The following is an 18,699-nucleotide window of genomic DNA, read 5'->3' as shown; positions in this document are numbered from 1 at the left end:
CTCCCGGCACCAGGGATGCTGCTCAACTTACTCACATAAGTAGCACTTTTGGAGCAAGGAAAAGGCAGTCGAGATCTGTCCTCCTGAGTTGATGCTGCTAAAAAATTAAAAGTGGGGTGTGTGTATGCAGGGAAAGTGGTTCAGGGCAGATGGCTGTATCAGAGCAAGCAAAAAATACGTTTTTCACATGGAAAAAGGGGAAAACGCTTGCAGTTCTTCCCACTGACTTCAAGGCACTTTGGTTCAGAAAGGCACTGAGCCAGACTCGGCATCCTCTCCCCTCGGAGCGGGTCCCTCCAGCCCCCAGGCACCGAGCTCGGCTGGCAATCACCTGCCTCCTCTCTCCCTGGATATCAGCCCCATGGGTGGATTTGCCACTCAGGAAGAACGCTATTCAAAATACACACGCTTTATTTAGAACTCAAAAGAGCCAGAAAGAAAGAAAAAAAAAAGAATCTAAAAATCTTAACTCCTCAAATCAGAAAAGCAATTACAGCTGATCACTGCCAGCACCTCCTGCAGCAGCCACAACACGCAACTTATTTCACAAGTTTAATTGACGCCCTTATTTTAAATGCTTCAAAACAAAGAAACCCCAAGAACTGTCCAATACAAGTTTTGTGAATACTAACACAGCAGTTTGATGGTCATCTTCCATTTACTTAAGATATAATTATACAAGAGTTCCACTGAATAAGTGTTTCCTTTCTCTCTTACTTTCACACTTGTTAGATTTTTGTTATTGGCTCTTGGGAGCTAGGATTTTAAAGTTTAAAATTACATGTTTTATAACAACTTTCAGTTAAGTAACTACATTTTTTTTAATATGTGAAATGGCTCTGGAATCAGCGGGCAGCCTCTCCTTCACCTGCCTTCTATGAACCACTGGCGTGCAGAAATTCCTCAATCAGCCTGCTTTTCACTTGTCCTTCCTGATATAGGATTGATTTAAGCCACAGATGAAAAGATGCAGAAAAATCCCTCAACACTGACTCTATAGCTACAAGCAATATAAAATGTTTCCATGCTATAAAAACCTAAAGCAACAAAAAATGCACACAGACACACATTTAATGATCAGAAAAGACAGGAAGAAGAGAGTGATAATGACAACGGCTAAAGATGCTAACCAAAGGGAAAGCGCCCATCGTACCTTTGCTGATAGTGAAAATACCGGTTTCTTCTGTCTGGACTTAGAAAACCTTAAGTCAAATACTTTGTCCAGATCCTCAAGGAGACCTTTACTGAACGCCAGGCAATGCCATCGACGTCTGCCATAAATGAGTGCAATGGCAAAGCCCGTGCTGTTGGCGATGCTGAATGCTAACCACAGAGAGCATCGCAAACCCAGCCGACGCATCCAAGGGCTGGCACGCGGGGCTGCGCACGGGCTGGTAACTCGATGCAGATGGAAGTGGTGGAAATATTTTAAGCTGTCAGCATGTTTTCCTTTGTTTCTTTATTCTATACAGGGCACATGCTGCAGGGCTGTATTTTAAAAGGCAGGGCCTCACCCTGCTCCCCAGAACGGGTGTGCGCTGCCACCCAGGAACCAGCACAGGTGTTTTCATTTCAGAGCCTGCAGGGATCCCCCCTCATGCATTATTTACAGCTCGCTCGCATGAGAGAGCCAGCACAAGCAGAGTGTGCACCTCTCCCCCCGTGAGATCCAGCAGTCCCCGCTGTCCGCGCTCCCATGAACCTACCGTTCCCCACGGCCAGGCCGACCCGGCAGCAATCGAGTCCACGTCACTGCCCAGAGATGCAGACGAGACAGCCCAAACCCTCAGTTATCACATGGCCACAGGCAACCGGTGATGCCACAGCACTGTTCCCTGTTCCACCCCTGAGCCCTCCCCATCCCTCCAGTGCAGGACAAGTGCTCCACCCCACGCAGAGCATCGTCACCCATGTACAGCGGCAGCTGTATGCATGTACACCATCCCAGTAACCCAGAGGATCGATACCAGATGTACAGAATCATAGAATCGTTTAGGTTGGAAAAGACCTTTAAGATCATCCAGTCCAACCATTAACCTACACTACCAAGTCTACTCTAAGCCAATCAAGGGTAGACTAGACTAAACCATATCCCAAAGTGCCACGTCTACCCGTTTTTTGATCACCTCCAGGGATGGGGACTCCACCACCTCTCTGGGCAGCCTGTTCCAATTCTTGACCACCCTTTCTGTAAAGAAATTTTTCCTAATTTCCAACCTAAACCTCCCCTGGCGCAGCTTAAGCCCATTTCCTCTCGTCCTATCACTAACTACTTGGGAGAAGAGCCCAACACCCACCTCACTACAACCTCCTTCCAGGTAGTTGTAGAGAGCGATAAGGTCTCCCCTCAGCCTCCTCTTCTCCAGTCTAAACAGTCCCAGTTCCCTCAGCCGCTCCTCATAAGGCCTGTGCTCCAGACCCTTCACCATGTATCCAAGGAATTATAGGTCTGAAGCTCTTTCTTGGGTCCACCCATTCAGCCAGCCAGCTTGGAAGAGACTTCCCCAAAGCCACAAGCAGAATTGGCTAATTCAGTCCATCAATTCAATCCCATCCCAACTGTGGGCTTGCTATGTACTTTTTCTAGTGAAAAGGCACAGCTAAGCCATTGGAGGGCACTTGTGTCAGAAAGAGAAGAACCCACAGAGAGCAGGATCGTCCAAAGTCTGAGCAAGGGGAAGCAGCCAAGAAAGCCACCAAAACCCAGCCAAGGGCAGCCGCATCCGACGACAGCATGGCAAGGGCCCAGGCTGATGCACTCGTATCACTGCCACAGTAGGAATTAATTGCCTGGGAACTGAAGCTCTGATTCAGAGTCAGATGCTGCTACCTGCCAGGCTCATATCAGCAAAAATGCTACATAACCTATAGTGGGCTGTACATGATGGAGCTGAATAGGAATAATGTCTCTCTGACAGGAGTCAGACAGACAGTAGGTGATGCTCAGCTGATACGTTTATAAAATGCAAGATTTGCTTAATGTGAGGCAGAGATACTGCCGGGGCTCTGATGGCTGGCGTTTGCCGACTGCTCTCTTGAATGGCAAAACACTAAGCAGCTTGCTTTCAAAGTGTGCGGTTTAGAAACCAAGGACAGACAGTTTCTGTTCCCGAAAGGTGCTGATTTTTAACACCAAGCCAGTCAGAGCAACTAGACAGTACTTCAAAAGCCATTTCTATTCACTCCGCTAAACGGCAGAGATGGTTTCAGAGCCTCTCCACCACCTCTCCATGGCTGGCATTTGGGGAACACTAACATCTCATAGGCAGCTGGAGAGAGCTGGGTTTGGAGGAAAGGAAATCGGTGTTAAGCAAGAGAGAGGAGAGACAACGCAAGGAAGACATCTCCAAATGCAAAAGCAGGGTGATGCAGAAGGAAAGCCCAACTTTTCCTTCAGAAATCCCCACCTGGGGTTTGCTCGGCTCAGCGGAGCTCGCTGGGCACACAGAGCTCAGCTCTCAGTGGATCCACCTCGGAGCAGCTCAGCTCCGCAAGTCTTGGCTGTGGTTCTCATCCGTTCATTCATCTTGAGTGTTTCATTACAAACATCTGAATGGCAAAGGATGCTGCAGGCATTCCTTGTTAAATTTGTTCCCCTCCATAACACATTTTTTGTGATTTTTCTTAACACTTAAGGGATGAAGAATAAAATGACTCTGCATTTCCCCAAAGAGGATCTCAAATAATTGCAAATCTGTAAAGTCCACCTAACGCTCACCCCTGGCAGATGGGCATCATAATGGTTACACACAAAGAGAAGGAAGCCCAGAGAGGTTTGGTGAACTGCCCAGGACAAGACTGTGAACCAGTGTCAAAGTCAGGCTGGAAACCCAGCTTTCCCTGCCCTCTTACATAGGGACATTTCATCATTTTGATCTTCTCTTTCCAACCTTTCATGGCAAAACACAGTATCCAAATTCCACTCCAAGGAAGAATTAAAAAAAAACCCAACACAACACTTAAGTGTTACCCCTTTCTATAGTTCACATGCTGGCTCTTCCCAGACCAATCGCCTCTGCAAAGGAGCTCCTGGCTGCTCTGGTAAAGCCAGCTGCTAATTTCACTGTACTTTGGCACAGATTTTCATAAATCCTTTGCTTGCTTCTTTTCTTTCTTCCTTCCTTCCTCCACGGCTGCATCCTCAGGAGCTGTTCCTCTGCTCTGCCCAAACCTGCTGCCTACACCCCTGTCAACACCGATCAGTGCAAACCACCATGAACTGGACTTGAACCCAACATGAACCCATCCAGGTTCCCCAGGCAAACAGCATGTCAGCAAGATGTGTCCTCAATGTCCTGATCTAAAGGACTGTGAAAACAGCTAGAGAAGGTGTGGAGAAACAAAACTGAAGGAGGCTGAACAGGGAACAGATCTCACACCGGAGGGCATCGGAGTCGGAGAACTAAACCATCTCTTCCTCTCAGTCTCTGTGGGCTGCACTATGTTAGCAACAGCTTTGTATTTAGAGGTATCTGGCCAAATTCAGGTCTTCATGAAGGCTGTTCTGCTTATGTTGGCGCAAAATGACTGCTAGCCCTACAACACTTGCTGATTGCTGGTGTTGGACCATGCAGCATTGTGTCGCCAACACATTTGCTTCCTCTCCCAAGGTGCAGAACAAGGGATGCAGCCGCCTGTCGTCATCCTTCTTGATCACCAACACCCAACCATGACTGCAGAAAGGACTAGCTGGTGAAGACCTGCTGGAGAGCACCTACAGGCACCCTTTAGAAATATCAGTCTTGCATTGCTAACACTGCTGCTGTTCAATCATCAAGTTTTCTGCATCACTTCAGCCGCCTGCCAAGAAGAAAAACCAATTGCTTGCTGTTGTAGGCAGTTCTGGCACAAACTTGGGACACTTGCAAAAAAACCCACCAAGCAGTTGTGACAAAGTTAGCCAACAAACAGCATGTAATATAACCTGAAATCACACAGTCAGAATGGGTATTTTTGACCCGTTAACGTAGTTTCCCAGGTAAAATGAGGAACTGTCACTTCCACACTCACTTCATCACCACAGCTAAAACTCTGCGGAGGAAAGAAAACAGGGTCACCACACTGGTTGACCAAAAAGAAGACATTGCATGGCCTTGTGTCAGCTGTGTTGAGCTGGTGGCTAGAGGTCCTCCAAGCCAGGCATCTAAAAATGGCAGGACCCATTGGATGGTCTAGTCTAGCCCAGCTTTCTTGCCATCTGAGAGGCCACAGAGGAAGCAAGGGAGAGGATTCTCTATCGAGACAATCTAATGTAGACATTGTCTTTCCTTCCAGCTTCTGCCAGCAATTTGTTCAAGTTCCCCATTTTTTAAGAAGAGGGATATTGCTACTTCCCCACCTCAGAAAGCCGTTACGGTGCTTAGTTAATGATGGGCTTTTTGGTCTCTGAGAATGTGGATTATAGGAAGTACCCAAGATTACTCTCTCAGTTTCAGCCTTTGTTCTCAGAGAAGAAAAAAACCCTCCTGCAAGAAGGACAATCAGATCCACTGGCTTGAAAAAAAAAAAAAATTCATGGACTTAGCTTTTGCTCATCCTAAGTAAAGCATTATAAACTTGGCATTAAACCACATCTGCTCTTCAGTTTCTTTGGTGCTTTATTTTGCAATTTCACCTGGAAACGGAGGCATCAGAACTGCTTGTTTCCATGACGTTTCTAGGGCAGTGGTAAAACCAGGTCTGGACCAAGGCTTTTAGAGGAAACATGTTATTGTATCCGAAACCAAGCATAGCAACAGAGCCAATACCATACCCGAGCCCAAATGCATCACTGTATTGCTTCTTGCCTTCTTGTTTCACTGCAAGACAAAGCACAGGAGGCTGAAATAGGAGAAAAAATTTACTTGTGTGTATAATCCAAGCGCAATCACATTTTCCTAGAGTTCGGGCAGGGCATCTCTACCTACAAAAGTAGATTTTCTTTCCTCTAAGCAGTCAAAGTGCTTTAACCCCAATTCAGAGCTTTGGAGAAGATTTAAATACAACTACATCACTTTGCTGCTAAAATTGCAGGCTATATATTGCCACTTCTCTGTCAGAAGCTGAGTAGTCTGCTATATTAACATTGTAAGATGTTAATTAAACCAGAACGGTAGATAGATACTAGAGATGATGTGCCCGCTTTTTCTGCAAGGTTAAGGAATTGCATAATTATTTAGAGCAGCTGAGTGGCAAATGCCTGACGTCCTGTGTTACCACTGACACCAATGTCACAACCTCCTTTTAAAACAAAGAATCTGAAATATCACACTGCCATCCATCGTCAGAGGGTTGGATGATATTCTAAGGTTTCCCCATGGACTGGACTTTGAATAGTGTTGCAAAAAGAACTGTACACCTCTTGTTTGGCTGTGTCAGTGTAAATTGTTTGATTTGATTGCTGTAAGTGATAATATTTCTTCCTGTAGCATTCGGCCACCACCAAAGCAAGACATTTCAATGTCTTCAATTTGAATTTTTTAAGCATTTGCATTCCAATCAAAAATTATTAAAAAAGGAATACTAAATTTTCTCATGGAGACAAAACACCACTGTTTGTACATAAGGTAGTCCCTGTACAAGGCGTTAAGGCGTGTCAGACAACTGAGAGCTTGCAGTCAAGGCTGCAACCGCTCCCCTGCTCCACTGCACAGCACCAGCAGCTTGCTTCCCTGCCCCGCCCGGGTCTGCTGCTCTGCTGAGGAGCTTATAACTTCCCTCAAAATAATTCTGCACTCATCTCGGGATAAATACACTTCCTGCTAGTTACACGTTCAGCAGTGCAGACACAGGAATACTGGAAACATCAGCATCCACACATGCAGGAGGCAGAGGGGACCTCAGAGGCTTGCTGATGAGAGGGACATCCTTTCCCGCAGGTGTTCTCCTGCACAGACCAGGTGAGGAGCCACCAAGAGCTACTACTGCTCAAGCACAGTTCAGTGCTTTGCAAATGAAAGCCTCAGCAAGGAGCAAACTAGAATGCATTTAGTGATCCTGCAAACCAGCCTCTTTGCCCCTAGAAGGGCACCTGGGAGTTAAGCTCTTGGTGCACCTTACGTAAGGTTGGGTGCCTGGCATGTCTCATGTCACACTCCCTTCCAGGCATGAGAAGGGAGCTATCTCCCTTCATCACCCTTAAGACAACTCTTTATCCCCTCTAAGACATCCTCATCACACCTCGCCCAGCCAGGCAAAGGAGCCCACAACCACGTGCCCGCACCCGGACACGAGCACCAACCATTTTCTCATGCACACACATTTTTAGAGGCAAGAATTTCCCAGCTCTTAATCAATCAGTCCTTTCCTAATGAGCACTTAGCATGCAAATTACCTTTCCTAAAGGCCATTTCGCAGAGAAGGGTTTCCTATTGCCATCCAGTCTGCCTCTGCTGCCTTCCAGGAGCTCATAAAACAATTATTGTCCTGCTGCATTGTAGTGCCTCAGCTATGGATGCAAGCAGCTGATTAGATTGATTGCTTCCACAATACCCAATTAACCCACTCACTCTGCAAATGATTGACTTAATCAAAGGCAATTAGCGCTTGAATGGCGACATCAGACAGAAAGCCAGGATTTAGTAGATGGTTGAGATAACACCTTACAGACATCTCCTTGGCCTTCTAAGGGAAAAGATCATCATTAATGCTCAGCTCAGAGCTGGAAGTACGTAAAACCTTAGGCTGGTGGTTTTAGGTGGCACAGAAAACACAACAGGCACAGGAACACATACATTTCCCCTTACTGATAAAGGGAACAACGCCATATGTTACTTCTAAGGGGAACTTGAAAAGCGTTGATGTTCCCCTTTTCCCCCTCTTCCGGCTCAAGCAGGACTGGGAGCACCGACCCGTTGAGCAGACCCCAATGACCAACTGTCACAAAATGGTAACTTTTGTCCCAGACAGCTCTAGACAGTCAGTCTCTGAGTGCTGGACATACAAGGTCGTCTCCCATTACCAATCCTCCGAGCAAAGTCAAACATGTGTTACAAAACCATCTTCAACACTGATGGCTTGCCAGGCACCTTCTCCCACAGCGTAAAAGGGCCATCCAGAGGGATCAGATTTGGAGACAGTACCATGGCTCTGTAGAAATATGGGTGTCAGTGCTCTCAGTGCTGTTTTCCCTCTAGCCAAATCACCCCAAACTGGTACAGCCAAGCCAAAGCCTCACCATGGGAAGGTCAAGGAGAGCAACCCATGCCCCCCAAAATGGAGGACAGAGACCATTTTAGATCATGTGTAGGACAACTTCAAGGTTGAAGCCAAACATGGAAAACAAACTCTCCAGATCACTGCAAAAATACATTGCCACCTTGCTTCATCTTGAGCAACTAAGCCTTAGAAATGGAAAAAGTCATTTGTTCAGCTACCTAGCTGCTGGGATCAATGCGTGAAACGGAGCCAAATACATCATCTCTAGAAAAAACATGGGGCTGAGCTTAACAACACATCGAGGTCCTGAGGTTGACAGAAAGAAGACGAGGTCTGTTCCCATACATAGGCATGTGGTGGTTAAATGCAAGGGCAGTCCCTGGGTTTCCAGTCCCTGGGTTTCCAGTCCCTTTTAATGTCACCATGAATACACTTGCATTGCTGGCTCACAGCTGAAATTCCAGATTGCTTCTAAGCAAAGCCTCAATAATAAAGCTGAAATCCATTAAGCCTGTGATGTTTGCCACTATTTAAATCTGATTAAAATCGTACATGACACCACTAAGCCTAACAGTCAGAAAACACTCCCGTCTGATGAGGTCTGATGTTTCCCTGTGTAATCCAGACACCCCCCCCTTCTTGTCATGTACCTAATCCAGCTTCCTAAACGGTTTTTAACAGGTTGCTTTAATCACATGTTATGATTCCCTACAGAGTAGCTCTCAGGTGACAAAGACATTAATACAGTCATTCATACTACCAGAAGGTATCTCGGATGGGATCACATTGCCCCTTGCGCCAACTGAGTGCAGCAGAAACGAGACACACGAGGTGCCTCCACGGAGCACAGGGAAGCCGTCAGCGGGATGAAAGGTGGGAAATCAAGGCAGTAGGATGCGACAACCTCTGGGCAAGCAACTGCAAGGTAAGGTGGTGCAAAGGACACTCGCCAGAGGAAAACCTCCTTTTAGTAGAGTTATTCTTGATCTCCCAGTGAGCACTTGCCTCCTCTGAAAACACTGCATGGGAACAAATATGAGGAGAAAATACCAATATATGCAATTCCCAAGTCTTCACCTGACCACTGCAGGCATATTAGGTTTGGTGCCCACTGCAGAGAACACAGCCACATCCTCCCTTTTATCAGTTTATCTTATAATTGACCATTGATACAGTACAACTTCCATGGTAACTTAATTATTGAGCAAGTGTTTACATATTAAAAATAAGACAATAGTTGGCTGCTGCAGTGCAATTCGATTGTATCTGCTGGGAGACGTTAAAACCCTCTGCTACAGAAAATGTCTTTACTGGAAGCCTTGTGCTTGCATTACTGAGAATTGAATGTGGAATCTAATTTTACTTGGAAATCAAATGCTTCCTCTCCGAGTGGCATCCCCTCACGCCCACCTGGGAGCTGCTGGCTGCTCAGAGAAAAAAATCCAGTTACAGGTAAACAACCTTCAGGTTTTGATCTTCTGAAGCCAGCCTTTTATTGTAAAAAGGCAGATGAAAGCTGAGAGGTTCCCAGTGCAATGCTCATCCCATTTACCAGCACTGAATGCACTTGAAGCCTGATTTAGCTGAAAAGCTGGGCGAGAAAACATTTAAGGACAGGCATGCAGTACTAAGTCATAATAATATCTGTACAGCAGTGAGCTGTCAGAAGCTTTAGTTTGAGACCAAAATCTCTCCCAAACCAGAGACCAGGATCCTCCTTGGGCAAGACACAAACACCCCCAAAAAGTTCTCACTGCAGCCATTGCAAGTTACGTGCCCAAAAGCTGCACGGAAAGATGTACTGCAGCTTTCTCACTTGGCACCTGGAGGAACCATCCCACACCCATCACCCCCAGCCCAACACTGCCCACACACAGAGCTGGTCCTGCCTGGACCTCTGCAGGGCGAGGGAGAACCCACCTACAGCCTCACATACAACCACAATGACTTTTTTACAGAAAGCGAGGAGGTGAGACACCAAAAGACTTGGGGATGAGGAGGCTTTACACCCTCAACATGCACTGCAGATGGGCTACGCCAACCTACGTGCTGCTGAGCTTTCAGCTTGAAACAACTGCAAAGTGCCAGGAACCACCTGAAGGTCTGGATTTCATACAGGCATCCTGCAGAGCTTCAAACCACAGCTACGGGATCAGGTTAAAATATCCTCCAAGCCCTGAATAGTTTTAGATGGTTTTCTTACCCACAACAGTAAATAAAATCTCAGCCTGGATGGCTGCTCACATAGATCAGTTCAAGCAAGGATGAGATTAATTTAATCCCCCAACAGAGCATTACAGAAGTCAGCAGAGAAGTTCACCACCGACTTCAGACAGGTTTAGGACCCTCTCTCCAGGGCATCCCGAAATAAAGCATTCCCCCCACGTAGGCAGCATTGCCGTACAACCATAAATCATGGAAACCCGTCCTCGCACGCACATAGCATTCCTCTTTGTTTGCTTTGAAGAGAAATCCAAATGGCTTCGAGCACATCTGCTGCAGTGCTAATGGCTCCTGATCATCTATTATTGAGTGTTCGACACATTTACAGTCAAAGCTATTGCTTTATGAAGGGAATAGAGAATTTTTTAATTTAGGACTCATTCCTTTCCTGGCTGCTGGTTTTATAGCTGTCCCAGAAATCAGCTTGTATAGGATGCTCCAGCAGCTGTGGTATCAAGGGAGGGGCGTTCAGCAGCACAGCCACAACCTCCAGGTTGCATGAGGACATTTGCACACCTTGGTTTTTCTAAAACTATCACCCCCCCATCCCCTGGAGCAGCACGATCCCACGTCATGAACTCCTGTAATTATAGAAATCAAGGCTAAATTCTAGCCTGAATAAACCATTGACCAAAACTCCCATCGACACTGCTATGCTAAAATTTCTTCTTCCAGCCTTTGCAACACATGAAAGTTTGAAGTTCACTCCCTGCTGAGCCGCCTTGTCTTTTAGGTATTTTTGGGATATCCTGTTTGTTACTGACGTGCCACATAATCGCCTCCCTCGAGGGCTGCTCTGGTTATGAAAACAGACCTGGTTCATCTAGGTAGCTGCTGTGGGTGCACCTCAACTGCAGCAATGATTTTAAAACCAGTCCTGTTTAGCCAGCTGGGGAGGCACCTCCCAGCCCCATTTCACTGTAAGCATCCAAGAGGTGGGGTGCGGACAACTCTGCTGCTGCAGACTTCTCTGCTGCATCGAAGATTTCAAGGTGAAAACTCAGGCGAGCTCACTATAGGGGGAAAATGCAGATGGAGATGGGCTGGTGTCAGTCAGAAAGAAGCATCAGCAAACGCTTGCGCTTCTCGGTTGAGGTCGATCTAAGGCTCAACTACATCTTTGGCAAACTCCAGAAAAAGACATGACCTCACTCCGGAAAAACATTCTTCATCTGGTGAGAGACAGAAACTGCCTGGCCCTGCACAGGTCTCCCAACGTAAAATGGATCTTTCTCTAACAGAAATTTAATTAAGGTAGGATGATGCCATGAAATCAGCCTTTTCCGTGTACTTTGTTACCATATTGCTTCCTAGTCCCTCCCTTCTCTTTAGCACAAGAAAGATGCACCAGCCTTTTGGTCCTGTGTCACTACACAAGGAACATGAACGTGCATGGTATAAAAACACCAAGAAACACCGGGAGATCCGGACAGCGAGAACTACCTTCATAAACCATGAGAAATAGAAAGGGATGGTTCCCCTATTCTTTCCCTAAGTGTCATCAAAAGCATGGAGATACTTCTGTGATACTGGTACTTCTCTTCAGCTCTCTCCAATTAGTATAGATCCATTTATTGACTGCAAAAACTCAAGGTTACAGGAACAGGCAGCCTGAGCAATGTCAACATACAGTATTTCAAGTTGGTTGACCTCCAATAGGGAAAGCTCAAGGACAGAAGTGACTCATGCTAATTATAATTGGGGTGTTTCGTACACTTACTGATCTTATAGCCTACACTCGCTGGGTGGACTGACTCTCCCTGAGGCACAACAGCTCAGGGCATCTCCAGGGAGCATCCAAAGCACAACCCAAAACACAGGCAGTGCATCCAGCCACTGAGAATCCAGAGGCAGGAGCGTATCAGACCATCTCGCCCATGAGAAATTGTACGAGTTCAGCAAATACAACTGACCTCAAACTGACCACAAATGAAACTGTTTTGATTTGAGCTGACAAATGTAAATATTTCTGTTAAGGATGATGCAAAACGAAACAACATTTCTTAGGTGTGCTTTTTTGAGGGGAAAAAAAACTAACCAAACATTTTGCACAAAGTGTTTAGATGGAGGAAAAAAAAAGACCAAACCACAACTATTTAAAATTTCATGGGCCAGCCCTTACCCCTTTCAGTAAGGCTCAGTCCCATGCCACTCTGCTTCCCCTGCAACAAGCATTGCTGCTGCTTTAGTTTTTGCACGAGAGCTGCTGCTCTTTGGCTAATTATAGAAGCTTGGATCAGAGCTACGCCGAAGGCAGCTTGACAGAACCAGCTGTTAAAATTACAGCTGGATCCTAAACTAGCTGTGAACATCCAGCTTTAGCTCGCGGCGGTGCTACCCCCTCCCCAGAGCCGGCTGCCAACGCCTTGCTTGGCCAACTGCTCCTCCTCCTCCTCCTCCTCCTCCTCCTCCACCGCTCCAGCTCGGACCCACAGGTCTTCACCCACCATTTTTGGCTGCCTAAATGCTTTTCTGCTTTAGGGGAGCTGAAGACATCAGTGTATTTCTCTTTGCTAGATGTTTTTCTTCCTACAGCAGCTATCTGTAAGAGGAATATTGATTTCTCTTCACCCCATCACTGGGTCACTGCAACATTCACAAATTTCCTGGAGAGCGTAACAGCAGTTGCTGGCCTCTTGCCACGGCCCAGACAGGTAGGAAAAAAAAAAAAAAAAGCACAAAAGTTATCTCCAAAAGAAAAGCTTTTGCATTTGCAGCCTTTTCCTTTTGTTGTCTGGTGGTGACTTTGCACAGTGCCTCCTTCGTGAGGCTGGGAAACGGCGCACCGCGTTCCTTTGATTTTAATGGAGCCGCACGAGGCGGCGTTATTCTTTCAGAGGGGCTGCACTGACTCTGAATCAGCACTTCCAAATGCTGCTGGAAGGTACCAAAAGGCTGCTCCGGGTCCTGGTCGTATGATGCCTGCCCTGCTGAAACGTCAGCGCATCCTGGCACGGGGACGATGCCACATGCAGGTCCCTGTCACAGGCCTGCTCCCCTTGCAGGAGAAAAAAATAAGATGACAAACACACTGCGATCTCCCCTTGCATCCTCCTCCCTAGTTTAGTTTGTTAAACAGCTCTTTGATGCACCTTGACTTCGCTGCAGTAGGCTCCATGTTTGAAGTTTAAATAATTTGTATCGCAAAGCCGCTATAGGGAGCGAGGGCTGAGCGGACCCACCGCAGGCAGCTCTCTAGCGGGACCCATTTTCTCCACCACCTTGCCTGGACTCACTGCTGACACTGCAGCGGATACCATTAGTCCGGCTGGAGATTGTATCTGCTGCTGGTTTCTTTAGTGGATTTTTTCAAATGGATCCCTTTCCTTCCAGGGCAATTTGGCTCAATATTTATTCACCCTGGAGACAGGCTGTTGCGTGAGTTTTTATTCTGCTCTGGATGAGGCTGCAGAGAGCAGGAGAGGTGAGCTGCACAGCTTCACACCCCCATCCGCTTCCTGCGAGTGCGGCGTCAGGGCATGCCAAGGAAGAAGAAGTAGTCGTTTGTTTTAAAGCAATGACTACATTTCCCTCAAACCTCCAAGGAGAGAATGGGGAAAGGTTTCCTGGAGCAAGTCCTGACAGGGAGCTGTGTAATGTTAAATGCAGGATCATACTGGAAAGACATGAAAAGGAGGCTGGGCATCAGCAAACGGTCTCCCATCTGTTTCAGCTGAACATAGTTTTCCGTAGAGTTTTCCTCTTCATCCATTTCCATTTTTTTCCAGAGCCTTTCAGCTTAAACTATTCCTCCCTATCAGTCAAAAATTTGGGGGGGGGGAGGAGGAAGAACCCCAGCCCTTAGTTCCCCTTTTCTGTACCCAAAATCCACGGCGCAAACGCTGGCACATGGGTGCAGATGCCTGACCTCGCACCCACCTGCTGGGGCATCACCCCCTGCCCTGCTCCTGGGGCTGCGAACGCCGCACCCAGTGCCTGCCAGGCGGCCGCGCTGGTGAGGACCGAGCCATGGGGGCTCGGACCCACCAAGCGAGGCACACCAGCAGCTTTAGTCCAGGAGCATGTGTGCTCTGAGGAAGCACCATCCCCACAGTACGTGAGATGCCCAACAGCTCTCTCCGGCCGTGGAGAGCCCGCTCGGGGCTATGAAGAGGCAGCACCCAGGGACGAGCGCTCGCCGAGCCTGGCTCCTGGCATGACTCACGTCCTGGCCGGCAGCTGATGTCAGTGCCCACAGAACAGAAGCCCTCTCTGTGGCTCCGGCAGCATGAGAAGGAGGTTTCTGTGCCCGGCAAGGTTGCTCGCTGGAGGGATGCTTGTGCTTTAACCCTCTCCTGACAACAGCACATCAGCCTCCAGTAACCTTGATACTGGGTTGGGGGAACTGCAGGGTTTGCAGTTTCCACCCGGACACTCACATACCCAGCCCTCGGCTAAATGCTCTTTGATTATAACCTCTCTGGACCAGGGCTGCTTTTTCGGTGCATCCGTACAGCACCCAGAGCACTGGATGCAATCTGCGCGTAATGCTCTTATGCACCCTTGAAATGCAAAAATACTCTTATGCTCCCTTGAAAAGCAAACAACGATGAGGTTTGCATCCTTTTTGGAGAGGGCTAGAGCCCCACTGCCACTGAGCCTGCCCTCCCGCATCCCGCCCCCCATGCTCCCCACTGCTCCAAGGACCACAAGAGATGCATTGGCAGAGCCGTGCACCACCAAGCTTGCAGCAGGCTGCAAAACTCAGCCAGGAAGCCAATTCCCTGGTATGGTCCTTGCATGCCACAGGCTGTGGTGCCAAATCATTTTATGCTCTGGGACACTGAGATGGGGCAGAGTTCCATGCCGAAGAGGTGCAGCATCCTTATGCCCTGGGCTCCTCATTCAGACACAAATCCAGCCACCTTCCGAGGTCACCTCCATCTTCGCATCTTCAGCTCCCCCAGGGTGCAAGCTGTCACGAATGCAGGACAGGACAGAAAAAAAAAACAGGGGCAGGGGGAAGATGTACCACCACACAAGCACAAACTGCAAGGGGTATCAGTGCCAAGCAGAGGAATTGCTTGTGGTTTCAGCTGGGGAGAGTGAAAATGCAGGCAGACTCTGGCACAGAGCAGCCCAGATCTTACAGAAAAGGGCAGGATTGAACACAGAGATTTGCAACACAAATTTGGTTCAGCCAAATACCGGAAGCGGCTGCTGGGAATTTACTGGAAACCATGATTTAACAGAAGGCAGCAGTGATGCAATCCTAGCGTGCACACCAAGCACCAGCAGACACTGCAGGGAACTGGTGTTATGACTTCCTACCACAAAACATCTCCTTGTTCATGTCCAAATCTCTGCTTTGCAAAAGTCTACATGAATTTACAACAAAATATCATGCTACCCTGATTTTTGCTGCTTTTTAGCTGCACTACTACTATTTTTTTATCTCCATCCCTAGGTCTTTGAGGCATCTGCTTACAGGGATTGGGAGAGAGGGGCTAAGACGGTGGTACCAAAAAGCACCTCACAGTGAGGGATGCTCTGCAGATCCTGCAACAGCCGCATCTTCCCAACGCATGCTGCAGCCCTGCGTCATGAAAACAAGCACTTCCCATCAAAGGGGGACGGCAGCAGAAAATGCCGGAGCTTCTCTCAAAGCCCAGCTCTAATACTTGAGCCTTTCAAGCATCAGAAGAGGATTTAATCCATTTTACAACTAGCATCAGATAACAGTGACATTAAAAAGCAGTCGGAGCAAAGCAGCAACTCCTCTTTGAGGCTAATAAGTAGAAATAAATTAACTGATTTCTTTATATCAAAAATTCCTCTCTATGGACTAAGATCAAGGCCTGCTAAAGCTTTTGACAGCTCCGTTTGCCCATCAGTCACATGTGCATTGAGGTTAAATAGAGATTTACACTCACAGAAACTCCTGAAAAACTCAGATCTTTGGATCAAGATTACAGATGTAGGCAGTGCTTTCAGAAGTTCAACTCAAAAAATGTCAGAAGAGACAGTTATAATTAGGCTTTTTCTAAATTTCTATATATGGTGTAAATCAAGAAGCAAGCCACTGGCATTATGGGAAACTTGCCAGCAAAAAAAGAGAATGAGGAGAAAATAAACTTTTTATTTGTGTGGTACTATTCACTTTACAGGCACATAATGCAGGCTGGGCCTTAAAGTGACTTATAATTTTACAGCATTATGTGACTCTAAAACTTTTATTCTGATATTCAGAGTCTAATGTAATTTAATGTTTATAGAATGACATTTCAAATCTCACTGCTGTCACCAGAAACACCTCCACGGCCATCACTAGGTTGTAGGGAAGGCTTTGGGTACATTAATACAAACCATTGCGAAGATTTCTCCGCTGCTCAAAAGACCCAACAGGTAGCGGAGATTATAAACCTATTTTTCTTAACAAAGCGCTTATGGCCCAATTACAAACTGCCCCGAGCTGCTATTGCAAAGCCAGTCACATCAGTCAGCAGATCTGCTCCGGGACTGAACCTTCGCGGGAGCTGCCCCCAGGTTTGTGCCGCAGCCCCTCGGACAAAGGGCGATGGCAGCTCCGCTCAGCCCCGCATTGACACCAAAGGCTATTTTTATCACGAGGGGATGTTTAAGCACGTAGGGGACTGGGGGAAGGGAGAGAAGGTGGAAAGGGGAAAAAAAAACCCAGAAACCGATGCTAAAGTATTTATATACCTTGTCAGGTCGTATTAGAGAGGCAGCGCATTGCCCTGCACCGTGGCCAGGTACACCCACACTTGCACCGGCAGCCATGCCGGTGTCCAGGCACAGCGTGGAAATGCCGGTAGATTTTTTGAGAAACACACCAAACCTGAAACAGCCAAACACCCCGAAAAGCAGTGGGATGCTCCTGCACACACCAGTGCGCCCAGTGCCTCGCAAGGCGCTGCTGCCGAGGGGCGAGCCGGGCAGGTGACCTTGTTCTGCATCACCGCGCTCTCCTACGGCACACACCGGTGCCTGGTCAAAGCCCAGCGAGTTGTTGTTGATAAGCCTAGAAATAGTTGCTTTTATCACATGGTTTCTCTTATTGCTCTCATGAGCTCTGTTTCCTAAGGAACCAAAGCTTATGTGAGCATCGTCCGTCCATCTCCCCCTCTGGCTTCTCAGCATCTTGGACAATTTCAGCCAGATGTAGCTTCCTGTAGTTGCTAAACACTCCGCTCTTTCTTGCTTATAAAGCAATGGGATAATTTACACACTTAAAAAATCGGCCTCATCCCTGCTTTTTGCAGAATCACCCTTGTAGCAGGGTGCTGCCTCTTTTTCTCTGAGGGGCCAGCATCTGCCTGCTCTTACCTTACGCTCAACTGTACTGCCATCCTGCTCTGCGTTTGCTCACTGCTTAGCACAGCATCACTGCGACCACCCACAGTTCTTCACCTGGGAAAAGCCAGGAGAACTTCATGGAGTTGCTGGAAATTTAAACAGGAACATCAGCCAAGGAGGTGGGTTGCATTTGGGGAAAAAATGGCGACGAAATGATCTTCACACTGGTCTGTATGAGAGAAGCTGAGATGGCAGCCAGCTACCATCCTGAGCATATACATTAGCTGGCTCAAATCACCCCCAGTGCTAAAAGCAGCTCTTGATTTAGCTCATAACGCCTTTGCAAAAATAGAGTTTCGATTCAACTATTTTATCTAATGGGCTTGTCGCATCAGCAGTTAAAGGATGCTACAGGAAGCACCTATGGCACTTCTTCCCACCTGCAAGAAGATGGTTTCACACAACAGCTTTGTGTCGTCTGTATTGAGTTGTTCCCACAGTACGATTTCATCAGATGTTGCCAAGGCTTGCATGAGGAAGGGCATCTCACTATTCATGGCATGATGCTCTGACCACAGAGCAGGTCCAACGGGAGGGAGCAGTCTCCCGCATCCAGCATTTCAGACAGCATAAACCAGCACAAGCATCGACGGAGCAATGCAGATTCGCAGTAGCCGAGGCAGAAATAGGGCAGTAAAAGAAAAAAAAAAAAATGACCCTTGCCTCTCTTGCACCTCTCATGGAAGCCCAAATCCAGGAACAACCTGCTGCCACAACCCTGATACCACTACAGGGCCCTGAACTGAGCTTTTGCGGATGTCTCTTTCTTTAAGCCTTTTCACCAGCGTGAATTTCTGTTTCACTTCAACCACCCTTCCCCTCAAGGGAGCTGCAGCCAAGCCTGAGAAGGCTGTATTGCAGGGCGGTGATTTATTGGCACAGGCAAGTATGTGTATGTGAAAGGATGCTGGATAAAATGCCTCTCCTTTGAGCAGCATGCTCTCTTTCACTACTTTATCCCCAGCAGTTTGCAGCATAAAAATCTTTCTGACTGCACAGAAGATGCCCTGTTCCCCTGAGCCT

The 18,699-nt window shown here is 47.5% G+C and overlaps 1 protein-coding gene across 1 annotated transcript in view; it reads right to left on the bottom strand.

The window, feature by feature from the left end:
• Positions 1-18,699, bottom strand: part of ADAP1 (ArfGAP with dual PH domains 1) — a 63,791-nt gene that overhangs the window by 13,987 nt on the left and 31,105 nt on the right. The window lies entirely within an intron of this gene.

Source organism: Pelecanus crispus, chromosome 11 (assembly GCF_030463565.1).
Source record: "Pelecanus crispus isolate bPelCri1 chromosome 11, bPelCri1.pri, whole genome shotgun sequence".
Lineage (NCBI taxonomy): Eukaryota > Metazoa > Chordata > Aves > Pelecaniformes > Pelecanidae > Pelecanus > Pelecanus crispus.
This window is presented reverse-complemented; position numbering and strand designations above follow the sequence as displayed.